Below are 13,247 nucleotides of genomic sequence, written 5' to 3' on the forward strand. Positions count from 1 at the left end.
GGCCGAATGGGCACGTGCTCTGAATTGCACTAATTCTTTTCAGCGCAGCGATGAAAATCTGCCTGCCTATTAACCCCCGCCCTGTATTTGAAGGACGCAGAGCTCGTCACCCGGGCCAGAAGGACGTCTTTTGGAAGGCCATCTTCGCCGTATTCAAAGAGCAAAGACCCAACATCGCCGGTGCAGACCCTTCATTGTGGACAATGATGCTGCTGGGGTTTTTTTCATTGAGAGGATTCTCACTTCCTGTTTGAAAGCTGCAAATTGCTGAAGAGCTGCAAAAGTCATGCGAGTTACTCTTCAGTGGCCAGCAAAGCATGCGGTGACCCCTTCCTTCACCTCAAATGATTACCGCCAAGTCGCCTCGGGCCGAATGGGCGCGTGCTCTGAATTGCACTAATTCTTTTCAGCGCAGCGATGAAAATCTGCCTGCCTATTAACCCCCGCCCTGTATTTGAAGGACGCAGCGCTCGGCACCCGGGCCAGAAGGACGTCTTTTGGAAGGCCATCTTCGCAGTATGCAAAGAGCAAAGACCCAACATCGTCGGTGCAGACCCTTCATTGTGGACAATGATGCTGCTGGGGTTTTTTTCATTGAGAGGATTCTCACTTCCTGTTTGAAAGCTGCAAATTGCTGAAGAGCTGCAAAAGTCATGCGAGTTACTCTTCAGTGGCCAGCAAAGCATGCGGTGACCCCTTCCTTCACCTCAAATGATTACCGCCAAGTCGCCTCGGGCCGAATGGGCGCGTGCTCTGAATTGCACTAATTCTTTTCAGCGCAGCGATGAAAATCTGCCTGCCTATTAACCCCCGCCCTGTATTTGAAGGACGCAGCGCTCGGCACCCGGGCCAGAAGGACGTCTTTTGGAAGGCCATCTTCGCCGTATTCAAAGAGCAAAGACCCAACATCGCCGGTGCAGACCCTTCATTGTGGACAATGATGCTGCTGGGGTTTTTTTCATTGAGAGGATTCTCACTTCCTGTTTGAAAGCTGCAAATTGCTGAAGAGCTGCAAAAGTCATGCGAGTTACTCTTCAGTGGCCAGCAAAGCATGCGGTGACCCCTTCCTTCACCTCAAATGATTACCGCCAAGTCGCCTCGGGCCGAATGGGCGCGTGCTCTGAATTGCACTAATTCTTTTCAGCGCAGCGATGAAAATCTGCCTGCCTATTAACCCCCGCCCTGTATTTGAAGGACGCAGAGCTCGTCACCCGGGCCAGAAGGACGTCTTTTGGAAGGCCATCTTCGCAGTATGCAAAGAGCAAAGACCCAACATCGCCGGTGCAGACCCTTCATTGTGGACAATGATGCTGCTGGGGTTTTTTTCATTGAGAGGATTCTCACTTCCTGTTTGAAAGCTGCAAATTGCTGAAGAGCTGCAAAAGTCATGCGAGTTACTCTTCAGTGGCCAGCAAAGCATGCGGTGACCCCTTCCTTCACCTCAAATGATTACCGCCAAGTCGCCTCGGGCCGAATGGGCGCGTGCTCTGAATTGCACTAATTCTTTTCAGCGCAGCGATGAAAATCTGCCTGCCTATTAACCCCCGCCCTGTATTTGAAGGACGCAGAGCTCGTCACCCGGGCCAGAAGGACGTCTTTTGGAAGGCCATCTTCGCCGTATTCAAAGAGCAAAGACCCAACATCGCCGGTGCAGACCCTTCATTGTGGACAATGATGCTGCTGGGGTTTTTTTCATTGAGAGGATTCTCACTTCCTGTTTGAAAGCTGCAAATTGCTGAAGAGCTGCAAAAGTCATGCGAGTTACTCTTCAGTGGCCAGCAAAGCATGCGGTGACCCCTTCCTTCACCTCAAATGATTACCGCCAAGTCGCCTCGGGCCGAATGGGCACGTGCTCTGAATTGCACTAATTCTTTTCAGCGCAGCGATGAAAATCTGCCTGCCTATTAACCCCCGCCCTGTATTTGAAGGACGCAGAGCTCGTCACCCGGGCCAGAAGGACGTCTTTTGGAAGGCCATCTTCGCCGTATTCAAAGAGCAAAGACCCAACATCGCCGGTGCAGACCCTTCATTGTGGACAATGATGCTGCTGGGGTTTTTTTCATTGAGAGGATTCTCACTTCCTGTTTGAAAGCTGCAAATTGCTGAAGAGCTGCAAAAGTCATGCGAGTTACTCTTCAGTGGCCAGCAAAGCATGCGGTGACCCCTTCCTTCACCTCAAATGATTACCGCCAAGTCGCCTCGGGCCGAATGGGCGCGTGCTCTGAATTGCACTAATTCTTTTCAGCGCAGCGATGAAAATCTGCCTGCCTATTAACCCCCGCCCTGTATTTGAAGGACGCAGCGCTCGGCACCCGGGCCAGAAGGACGTCTTTTGGAAGGCCATCTTCGCAGTATGCAAAGAGCAAAGACCCAACATCGTCGGTGCAGACCCTTCATTGTGGACAATGATGCTGCTGGGGTTTTTTTCATTGAGAGGATTCTCACTTCCTGTTTGAAAGCTGCAAATTGCTGAAGAGCTGCAAAAGTCATGCGAGTTACTCTTCAGTGGCCAGCAAAGCATGCGGTGACCCCTTCCTTCACCTCAAATGATTACCGCCAAGTCGCCTCGGGCCGAATGGGCGCGTGCTCTGAATTGCACTAATTCTTTTCAGCGCAGCGATGAAAATCTGCCTGCCTATTAACCCCCGCCCTGTATTTGAAGGACGCAGCGCTCGGCACCCGGGCCAGAAGGACGTCTTTTGGAAGGCCATCTTCGCCGTATTCAAAGAGCAAAGACCCAACATCGCCGGTGCAGACCCTTCATTGTGGACAATGATGCTGCTGGGGTTTTTTTCATTGAGAGGATTCTCACTTCCTGTTTGAAAGCTGCAAATTGCTGAAGAGCTGCAAAAGTCATGCGAGTTACTCTTCAGTGGCCAGCAAAGCATGCGGTGACCCCTTCCTTCACCTCAAATGATTACCGCCAAGTCGCCTCGGGCCGAATGGGCGCGTGCTCTGAATTGCACTAATTCTTTTCAGCGCAGCGATGAAAATCTGCCTGCCTATTAACCCCCGCCCTGTATTTGAAGGACGCAGCGCTCGGCACCCGGGCCAGAAGGACGTCTTTTGGAAGGCCATCTTCGCAGTATGCAAAGAGCAAAGACCCAACATCGTCGGTGCAGACCCTTCATTGTGGACAATGATGCTGCTGGGGTTTTTTTCATTGAGAGGATTCTCACTTCCTGTTTGAAAGCTGCAAATTGCTGAAGAGCTGCAAAAGTCATGCGAGTTACTCTTCAGTGGCCAGCAAAGCATGCGGTGACCCCTTCCTTCACCTCAAATGATTACCGCCAAGTCGCCTCGGGCCGAATGGGCACGTGCTCTGAATTGCACTAATTCTTTTCAGCGCAGCGATGAAAATCTGCCTGCCTATTAACCCCCGCCCTGTATTTGAAGGACGCAGAGCTCGTCACCCGGGCCAGAAGGACGTCTTTTGGAAGGCCATCTTCGCCGTATTCAAAGAGCAAAGACCCAACATCGCCGGTGCAGACCCTTCATTGTGGACAATGATGCTGCTGGGGTTTTTTTCATTGAGAGGATTCTCACTTCCTGTTTGAAAGCTGCAAATTGCTGAAGAGCTGCAAAAGTCATGCGAGTTACTCTTCAGTGGCCAGCAAAGCATGCGGTGACCCCTTCCTTCACCTCAAATGATTACCGCCAAGTCGCCTCGGGCCGAATGGGCGCGTGCTCTGAATTGCACTAATTCTTTTCAGCGCAGCGATGAAAATCTGCCTGCCTATTAACCCCCGCCCTGTATTTGAAGGACGCAGAGCTCGTCACCCGGGCCAGAAGGACGTCTTTTGGAAGGCCATCTTCGCAGTATGCAAAGAGCAAAGACCCAACATCGCCGGTGCAGACCCTTCATTGTGGACAATGATGCTGCTGGGGTTTTTTTCATTGAGAGGATTCTCACTTCCTGTTTGAAAGCTGCAAATTGCTGAAGAGCTGCAAAAGTCATGCGAGTTACTCTTCAGTGGCCAGCAAAGCATGCGGTGACCCCTTCCTTCACCTCAAATGATTACCGCCAAGTCGCCTCGGGCCGAATGGGCACGTGCTCTGAATTGCACTAATTCTTTTCAGCGCAGCGATGAAAATCTGCCTGCCTATTAACCCCCGCCCTGTATTTGAAGGACGCAGAGCTCGTCACCCGGGCCAGAAGGACGTCTTTTGGAAGGCCATCTTCGCCGTATTCAAAGAGCAAAGACCCAACATCGCCGGTGCAGACCCTTCATTGTGGACAATGATGCTGCTGGGGTTTTTTTCATTGAGAGGATTCTCACTTCCTGTTTGAAAGCTGCAAATTGCTGAAGAGCTGCAAAAGTCATGCGAGTTACTCTTCAGTGGCCAGCAAAGCATGCGGTGACCCCTTCCTTCACCTCAAATGATTACCGCCAAGTCGCCTCGGGCCGAATGGGCGCGTGCTCTGAATTGCACTAATTCTTTTCAGCGCAGCGATGAAAATCTGCCTGCCTATTAACCCCCGCCCTGTATTTGAAGGACGCAGCGCTCGGCACCCGGGCCAGAAGGACGTCTTTTGGAAGGCCATCTTCGCAGTATGCAAAGAGCAAAGACCCAACATCGTCGGTGCAGACCCTTCATTGTGGACAATGATGCTGCTGGGGTTTTTTTCATTGAGAGGATTCTCACTTCCTGTTTGAAAGCTGCAAATTGCTGAAGAGCTGCAAAAGTCATGCGAGTTACTCTTCAGTGGCCAGCAAAGCATGCGGTGACCCCTTCCTTCACCTCAAATGATTACCGCCAAGTCGCCTCGGGCCGAATGGGCGCGTGCTCTGAATTGCACTAATTCTTTTCAGCGCAGCGATGAAAATCTGCCTGCCTATTAACCCCCGCCCTGTATTTGAAGGACGCAGCGCTCGGCACCCGGGCCAGAAGGACGTCTTTTGGAAGGCCATCTTCGCCGTATTCAAAGAGCAAAGACCCAACATCGCCGGTGCAGACCCTTCATTGTGGACAATGATGCTGCTGGGGTTTTTTTCATTGAGAGGATTCTCACTTCCTGTTTGAAAGCTGCAAATTGCTGAAGAGCTGCAAAAGTCATGCGAGTTACTCTTCAGTGGCCAGCAAAGCATGCGGTGACCCCTTCCTTCACCTCAAATGATTACCGCCAAGTCGCCTCGGGCCGAATGGGCGCGTGCTCTGAATTGCACTAATTCTTTTCAGCGCAGCGATGAAAATCTGCCTGCCTATTAACCCCCGCCCTGTATTTGAAGGACGCAGAGCTCGTCACCCGGGCCAGAAGGACGTCTTTTGGAAGGCCATCTTCGCAGTATGCAAAGAGCAAAGACCCAACATCGCCGGTGCAGACCCTTCATTGTGGACAATGATGCTGCTGGGGTTTTTTTCATTGAGAGGATTCTCACTTCCTGTTTGAAAGCTGCAAATTGCTGAAGAGCTGCAAAAGTCATGCGAGTTACTCTTCAGTGGCCAGCAAAGCATGCGGTGACCCCTTCCTTCACCTCAAATGATTACCGCCAAGTCGCCTCGGGCCGAATGGGCGCGTGCTCTGAATTGCACTAATTCTTTTCAGCGCAGCGATGAAAATCTGCCTGCCTATTAACCCCCGCCCTGTATTTGAAGGACGCAGAGCTCGTCACCCGGGCCAGAAGGACGTCTTTTGGAAGGCCATCTTCGCCGTATTCAAAGAGCAAAGACCCAACATCGCCGGTGCAGACCCTTCATTGTGGACAATGATGCTGCTGGGGTTTTTTTCATTGAGAGGATTCTCACTTCCTGTTTGAAAGCTGCAAATTGCTGAAGAGCTGCAAAAGTCATGCGAGTTACTCTTCAGTGGCCAGCAAAGCATGCGGTGACCCCTTCCTTCACCTCAAATGATTACCGCCAAGTCGCCTCGGGCCGAATGGGCACGTGCTCTGAATTGCACTAATTCTTTTCAGCGCAGCGATGAAAATCTGCCTGCCTATTAACCCCCGCCCTGTATTTGAAGGACGCAGAGCTCGTCACCCGGGCCAGAAGGACGTCTTTTGGAAGGCCATCTTCGCCGTATTCAAAGAGCAAAGACCCAACATCGCCGGTGCAGACCCTTCATTGTGGACAATGATGCTGCTGGGGTTTTTTTCATTGAGAGGATTCTCACTTCCTGTTTGAAAGCTGCAAATTGCTGAAGAGCTGCAAAAGTCATGCGAGTTACTCTTCAGTGGCCAGCAAAGCATGCGGTGACCCCTTCCTTCACCTCAAATGATTACCGCCAAGTCGCCTCGGGCCGAATGGGCGCGTGCTCTGAATTGCACTAATTCTTTTCAGCGCAGCGATGAAAATCTGCCTGCCTATTAACCCCCGCCCTGTATTTGAAGGACGCAGCGCTCGGCACCCGGGCCAGAAGGACGTCTTTTGGAAGGCCATCTTCGCAGTATGCAAAGAGCAAAGACCCAACATCGTCGGTGCAGACCCTTCATTGTGGACAATGATGCTGCTGGGGTTTTTTTCATTGAGAGGATTCTCACTTCCTGTTTGAAAGCTGCAAATTGCTGAAGAGCTGCAAAAGTCATGCGAGTTACTCTTCAGTGGCCAGCAAAGCATGCGGTGACCCCTTCCTTCACCTCAAATGATTACCGCCAAGTCGCCTCGGGCCGAATGGGCGCGTGCTCTGAATTGCACTAATTCTTTTCAGCGCAGCGATGAAAATCTGCCTGCCTATTAACCCCCGCCCTGTATTTGAAGGACGCAGCGCTCGGCACCCGGGCCAGAAGGACGTCTTTTGGAAGGCCATCTTCGCCGTATTCAAAGAGCAAAGACCCAACATCGCCGGTGCAGACCCTTCATTGTGGACAATGATGCTGCTGGGGTTTTTTTCATTGAGAGGATTCTCACTTCCTGTTTGAAAGCTGCAAATTGCTGAAGAGCTGCAAAAGTCATGCGAGTTACTCTTCAGTGGCCAGCAAAGCATGCGGTGACCCCTTCCTTCACCTCAAATGATTACCGCCAAGTCGCCTCGGGCCGAATGGGCACGTGCTCTGAATTGCACTAATTCTTTTCAGCGCAGCGATGAAAATCTGCCTGCCTATTAACCCCCGCCCTGTATTTGAAGGACGCAGAGCTCGTCACCCGGGCCAGAAGGACGTCTTTTGGAAGGCCATCTTCGCCGTATTCAAAGAGCAAAGACCCAACATCGCCGGTGCAGACCCTTCATTGTGGACAATGATGCTGCTGGGGTTTTTTTCATTGAGAGGATTCTCACTTCCTGTTTGAAAGCTGCAAATTGCTGAAGAGCTGCAAAAGTCATGCGAGTTACTCTTCAGTGGCCAGCAAAGCATGCGGTGACCCCTTCCTTCACCTCAAATGATTACCGCCAAGTCGCCTCGGGCCGAATGGGCGCGTGCTCTGAATTGCACTAATTCTTTTCAGCGCAGCGATGAAAATCTGCCTGCCTATTAACCCCCGCCCTGTATTTGAAGGACGCAGCGCTCGGCACCCGGGCCAGAAGGACGTCTTTTGGAAGGCCATCTTCGCAGTATGCAAAGAGCAAAGACCCAACATCGTCGGTGCAGACCCTTCATTGTGGACAATGATGCTGCTGGGGTTTTTTTCATTGAGAGGATTCTCACTTCCTGTTTGAAAGCTGCAAATTGCTGAAGAGCTGCAAAAGTCATGCGAGTTACTCTTCAGTGGCCAGCAAAGCATGCGGTGACCCCTTCCTTCACCTCAAATGATTACCGCCAAGTCGCCTCGGGCCGAATGGGCGCGTGCTCTGAATTGCACTAATTCTTTTCAGCGCAGCGATGAAAATCTGCCTGCCTATTAACCCCCGCCCTGTATTTGAAGGACGCAGCGCTCGGCACCCGGGCCAGAAGGACGTCTTTTGGAAGGCCATCTTCGCCGTATTCAAAGAGCAAAGACCCAACATCGCCGGTGCAGACCCTTCATTGTGGACAATGATGCTGCTGGGGTTTTTTTCATTGAGAGGATTCTCACTTCCTGTTTGAAAGCTGCAAATTGCTGAAGAGCTGCAAAAGTCATGCGAGTTACTCTTCAGTGGCCAGCAAAGCATGCGGTGACCCCTTCCTTCACCTCAAATGATTACCGCCAAGTCGCCTCGGGCCGAATGGGCGCGTGCTCTGAATTGCACTAATTCTTTTCAGCGCAGCGATGAAAATCTGCCTGCCTATTAACCCCCGCCCTGTATTTGAAGGACGCAGAGCTCGTCACCCGGGCCAGAAGGACGTCTTTTGGAAGGCCATCTTCGCCGTATTCAAAGAGCAAAGACCCAACATCGCCGGTGCAGACCCTTCATTGTGGACAATGATGCTGCTGGGGTTTTTTTCATTGAGAGGATTCTCACTTCCTGTTTGAAAGCTGCAAATTGCTGAAGAGCTGCAAAAGTCATGCGAGTTACTCTTCAGTGGCCAGCAAAGCATGCGGTGACCCCTTCCTTCACCTCAAATGATTACCGCCAAGTCGCCTCGGGCCGAATGGGCACGTGCTCTGAATTGCACTAATTCTTTTCAGCGCAGCGATGAAAATCTGCCTGCCTATTAACCCCCGCCCTGTATTTGAAGGACGCAGAGCTCGTCACCCGGGCCAGAAGGACGTCTTTTGGAAGGCCATCTTCGCCGTATTCAAAGAGCAAAGACCCAACATCGCCGGTGCAGACCCTTCATTGTGGACAATGATGCTGCTGGGGTTTTTTTCATTGAGAGGATTCTCACTTCCTGTTTGAAAGCTGCAAATTGCTGAAGAGCTGCAAAAGTCATGCGAGTTACTCTTCAGTGGCCAGCAAAGCATGCGGTGACCCCTTCCTTCACCTCAAATGATTACCGCCAAGTCGCCTCGGGCCGAATGGGCGCGTGCTCTGAATTGCACTAATTCTTTTCAGCGCAGCGATGAAAATCTGCCTGCCTATTAACCCCCGCCCTGTATTTGAAGGACGCAGCGCTCGGCACCCGGGCCAGAAGGACGTCTTTTGGAAGGCCATCTTCGCAGTATGCAAAGAGCAAAGACCCAACATCGTCGGTGCAGACCCTTCATTGTGGACAATGATGCTGCTGGGGTTTTTTTCATTGAGAGGATTCTCACTTCCTGTTTGAAAGCTGCAAATTGCTGAAGAGCTGCAAAAGTCATGCGAGTTACTCTTCAGTGGCCAGCAAAGCATGCGGTGACCCCTTCCTTCACCTCAAATGATTACCGCCAAGTCGCCTCGGGCCGAATGGGCGCGTGCTCTGAATTGCACTAATTCTTTTCAGCGCAGCGATGAAAATCTGCCTGCCTATTAACCCCCGCCCTGTATTTGAAGGACGCAGCGCTCGGCACCCGGGCCAGAAGGACGTCTTTTGGAAGGCCATCTTCGCCGTATTCAAAGAGCAAAGACCCAACATCGCCGGTGCAGACCCTTCATTGTGGACAATGATGCTGCTGGGGTTTTTTTCATTGAGAGGATTCTCACTTCCTGTTTGAAAGCTGCAAATTGCTGAAGAGCTGCAAAAGTCATGCGAGTTACTCTTCAGTGGCCAGCAAAGCATGCGGTGACCCCTTCCTTCACCTCAAATGATTACCGCCAAGTCGCCTCGGGCCGAATGGGCGCGTGCTCTGAATTGCACTAATTCTTTTCAGCGCAGCGATGAAAATCTGCCTGCCTATTAACCCCCGCCCTGTATTTGAAGGACGCAGAGCTCGTCACCCGGGCCAGAAGGACGTCTTTTGGAAGGCCATCTTCGCAGTATGCAAAGAGCAAAGACCCAACATCGCCGGTGCAGACCCTTCATTGTGGACAATGATGCTGCTGGGGTTTTTTTCATTGAGAGGATTCTCACTTCCTGTTTGAAAGCTGCAAATTGCTGAAGAGCTGCAAAAGTCATGCGAGTTACTCTTCAGTGGCCAGCAAAGCATGCGGTGACCCCTTCCTTCACCTCAAATGATTACCGCCAAGTCGCCTCGGGCCGAATGGGCGCGTGCTCTGAATTGCACTAATTCTTTTCAGCGCAGCGATGAAAATCTGCCTGCCTATTAACCCCCGCCCTGTATTTGAAGGACGCAGAGCTCGTCACCCGGGCCAGAAGGACGTCTTTTGGAAGGCCATCTTCGCCGTATTCAAAGAGCAAAGACCCAACATCGCCGGTGCAGACCCTTCATTGTGGACAATGATGCTGCTGGGGTTTTTTTCATTGAGAGGATTCTCACTTCCTGTTTGAAAGCTGCAAATTGCTGAAGAGCTGCAAAAGTCATGCGAGTTACTCTTCAGTGGCCAGCAAAGCATGCGGTGACCCCTTCCTTCACCTCAAATGATTACCGCCAAGTCGCCTCGGGCCGAATGGGCACGTGCTCTGAATTGCACTAATTCTTTTCAGCGCAGCGATGAAAATCTGCCTGCCTATTAACCCCCGCCCTGTATTTGAAGGACGCAGAGCTCGTCACCCGGGCCAGAAGGACGTCTTTTGGAAGGCCATCTTCGCCGTATTCAAAGAGCAAAGACCCAACATCGCCGGTGCAGACCCTTCATTGTGGACAATGATGCTGCTGGGGTTTTTTTCATTGAGAGGATTCTCACTTCCTGTTTGAAAGCTGCAAATTGCTGAAGAGCTGCAAAAGTCATGCGAGTTACTCTTCAGTGGCCAGCAAAGCATGCGGTGACCCCTTCCTTCACCTCAAATGATTACCGCCAAGTCGCCTCGGGCCGAATGGGCGCGTGCTCTGAATTGCACTAATTCTTTTCAGCGCAGCGATGAAAATCTGCCTGCCTATTAACCCCCGCCCTGTATTTGAAGGACGCAGCGCTCGGCACCCGGGCCAGAAGGACGTCTTTTGGAAGGCCATCTTCGCAGTATGCAAAGAGCAAAGACCCAACATCGTCGGTGCAGACCCTTCATTGTGGACAATGATGCTGCTGGGGTTTTTTTCATTGAGAGGATTCTCACTTCCTGTTTGAAAGCTGCAAATTGCTGAAGAGCTGCAAAAGTCATGCGAGTTACTCTTCAGTGGCCAGCAAAGCATGCGGTGACCCCTTCCTTCACCTCAAATGATTACCGCCAAGTCGCCTCGGGCCGAATGGGCGCGTGCTCTGAATTGCACTAATTCTTTTCAGCGCAGCGATGAAAATCTGCCTGCCTATTAACCCCCGCCCTGTATTTGAAGGACGCAGCGCTCGGCACCCGGGCCAGAAGGACGTCTTTTGGAAGGCCATCTTCGCCGTATTCAAAGAGCAAAGACCCAACATCGCCGGTGCAGACCCTTCATTGTGGACAATGATGCTGCTGGGGTTTTTTTCATTGAGAGGATTCTCACTTCCTGTTTGAAAGCTGCAAATTGCTGAAGAGCTGCAAAAGTCATGCGAGTTACTCTTCAGTGGCCAGCAAAGCATGCGGTGACCCCTTCCTTCACCTCAAATGATTACCGCCAAGTCGCCTCGGGCCGAATGGGCGCGTGCTCTGAATTGCACTAATTCTTTTCAGCGCAGCGATGAAAATCTGCCTGCCTATTAACCCCCGCCCTGTATTTGAAGGACGCAGAGCTCGTCACCCGGGCCAGAAGGACGTCTTTTGGAAGGCCATCTTCGCAGTATGCAAAGAGCAAAGACCCAACATCGCCGGTGCAGACCCTTCATTGTGGACAATGATGCTGCTGGGGTTTTTTTCATTGAGAGGATTCTCACTTCCTGTTTGAAAGCTGCAAATTGCTGAAGAGCTGCAAAAGTCATGCGAGTTACTCTTCAGTGGCCAGCAAAGCATGCGGTGACCCCTTCCTTCACCTCAAATGATTACCGCCAAGTCGCCTCGGGCCGAATGGGCGCGTGCTCTGAATTGCACTAATTCTTTTCAGCGCAGCGATGAAAATCTGCCTGCCTATTAACCCCCGCCCTGTATTTGAAGGACGCAGAGCTCGTCACCCGGGCCAGAAGGACGTCTTTTGGAAGGCCATCTTCGCAGTATGCAAAGAGCAAAGACCCAACATCGCCGGTGCAGACCCTTCATTGTGGACAATGATGCTGCTGGGGTTTTTTTCATTGAGAGGATTCTCACTTCCTGTTTGAAAGCTGCAAATTGCTGAAGAGCTGCAAAAGTCATGCGAGTTACTCTTCAGTGGCCAGCAAAGCATGCGGTGACCCCTTCCTTCACCTCAAATGATTACCGCCAAGTCGCCTCGGGCCGAATGGGCGCGTGCTCTGAATTGCACTAATTCTTTTCAGCGCAGCGATGAAAATCTGCCTGCCTATTAACCCCCGCCCTGTATTTGAAGGACGCAGAGCTCGTCACCCGGGCCAGAAGGACGTCTTTTGGAAGGCCATCTTCGCAGTATGCAAAGAGCAAAGACCCAACATCGCCGGTGCAGACCCTTCATTGTGGACAATGATGCTGCTGGGGTTTTTTTCATTGAGAGGATTCTCACTTCCTGTTTGAAAGCTGCAAATTGCTGAAGAGCTGCAAAAGTCATGCGAGTTACTCTTCAGTGGCCAGCAAAGCATGCGGTGACCCCTTCCTTCACCTCAAATGATTACCGCCAAGTCGCCTCGGGCCGAATGGGCACGTGCTCTGAATTGCACTAATTCTTTTCAGCGCAGCGATGAAAATCTGCCTGCCTATTAACCCCCGCCCTGTATTTGAAGGACGCAGCGCTCGGCACCCGGGCCAGAAGGACGTCTTTTGGAAGGCCATCTTCGCCGTATTCAAAGAGCAAAGACCCAACATCGCCGGTGCAGACCCTTCATTGTGGACAATGATGCTGCTGGGGTTTTTTTCATTGAGAGGATTCTCACTTCCTGTTTGAAAGCTGCAAATTGCTGAAGAGCTGCAAAAGTCATGCGAGTTACTCTTCAGTGGCCAGCAAAGCATGCGGTGACCCCTTCCTTCACCTCAAATGATTACCGCCAAGTCGCCTCGGGCCGAATGGGCGCGTGCTCTGAATTGCACTAATTCTTTTCAGCGCAGCGATGAAAATCTGCCTGCCTATTAACCCCCGCCCTGTATTTGAAGGACGCAGAGCTCGTCACCCGGGCCAGAAGGACGTCTTTTGGAAGGCCATCTTCGCAGTATGCAAAGAGCAAAGACCCAACATCGCCGGTGCAGACCCTTCATTGTGGACAATGATGCTGCTGGGGTTTTTTTCATTGAGAGGATTCTCACTTCCTGTTTGAAAGCTGCAAATTGCTGAAGAGCTGCAAAAGTCATGCGAGTTACTCTTCAGTGGCCAGCAAAGCATGCGGTGACCCCTTCCTTCACCTCAAATGATTACCGCCAAGTCGCCTCGGGCCGAATGGGCGCGTGCTCTGAATTGCACTAATT

Source organism: Aulonocara stuartgranti (assembly GCF_965226115.1).
Source record: "Aulonocara stuartgranti genome assembly, chromosome: 19".
Classification (NCBI taxonomy): Eukaryota; Metazoa; Chordata; class Actinopteri; order Cichliformes; family Cichlidae; genus Aulonocara; species Aulonocara stuartgranti.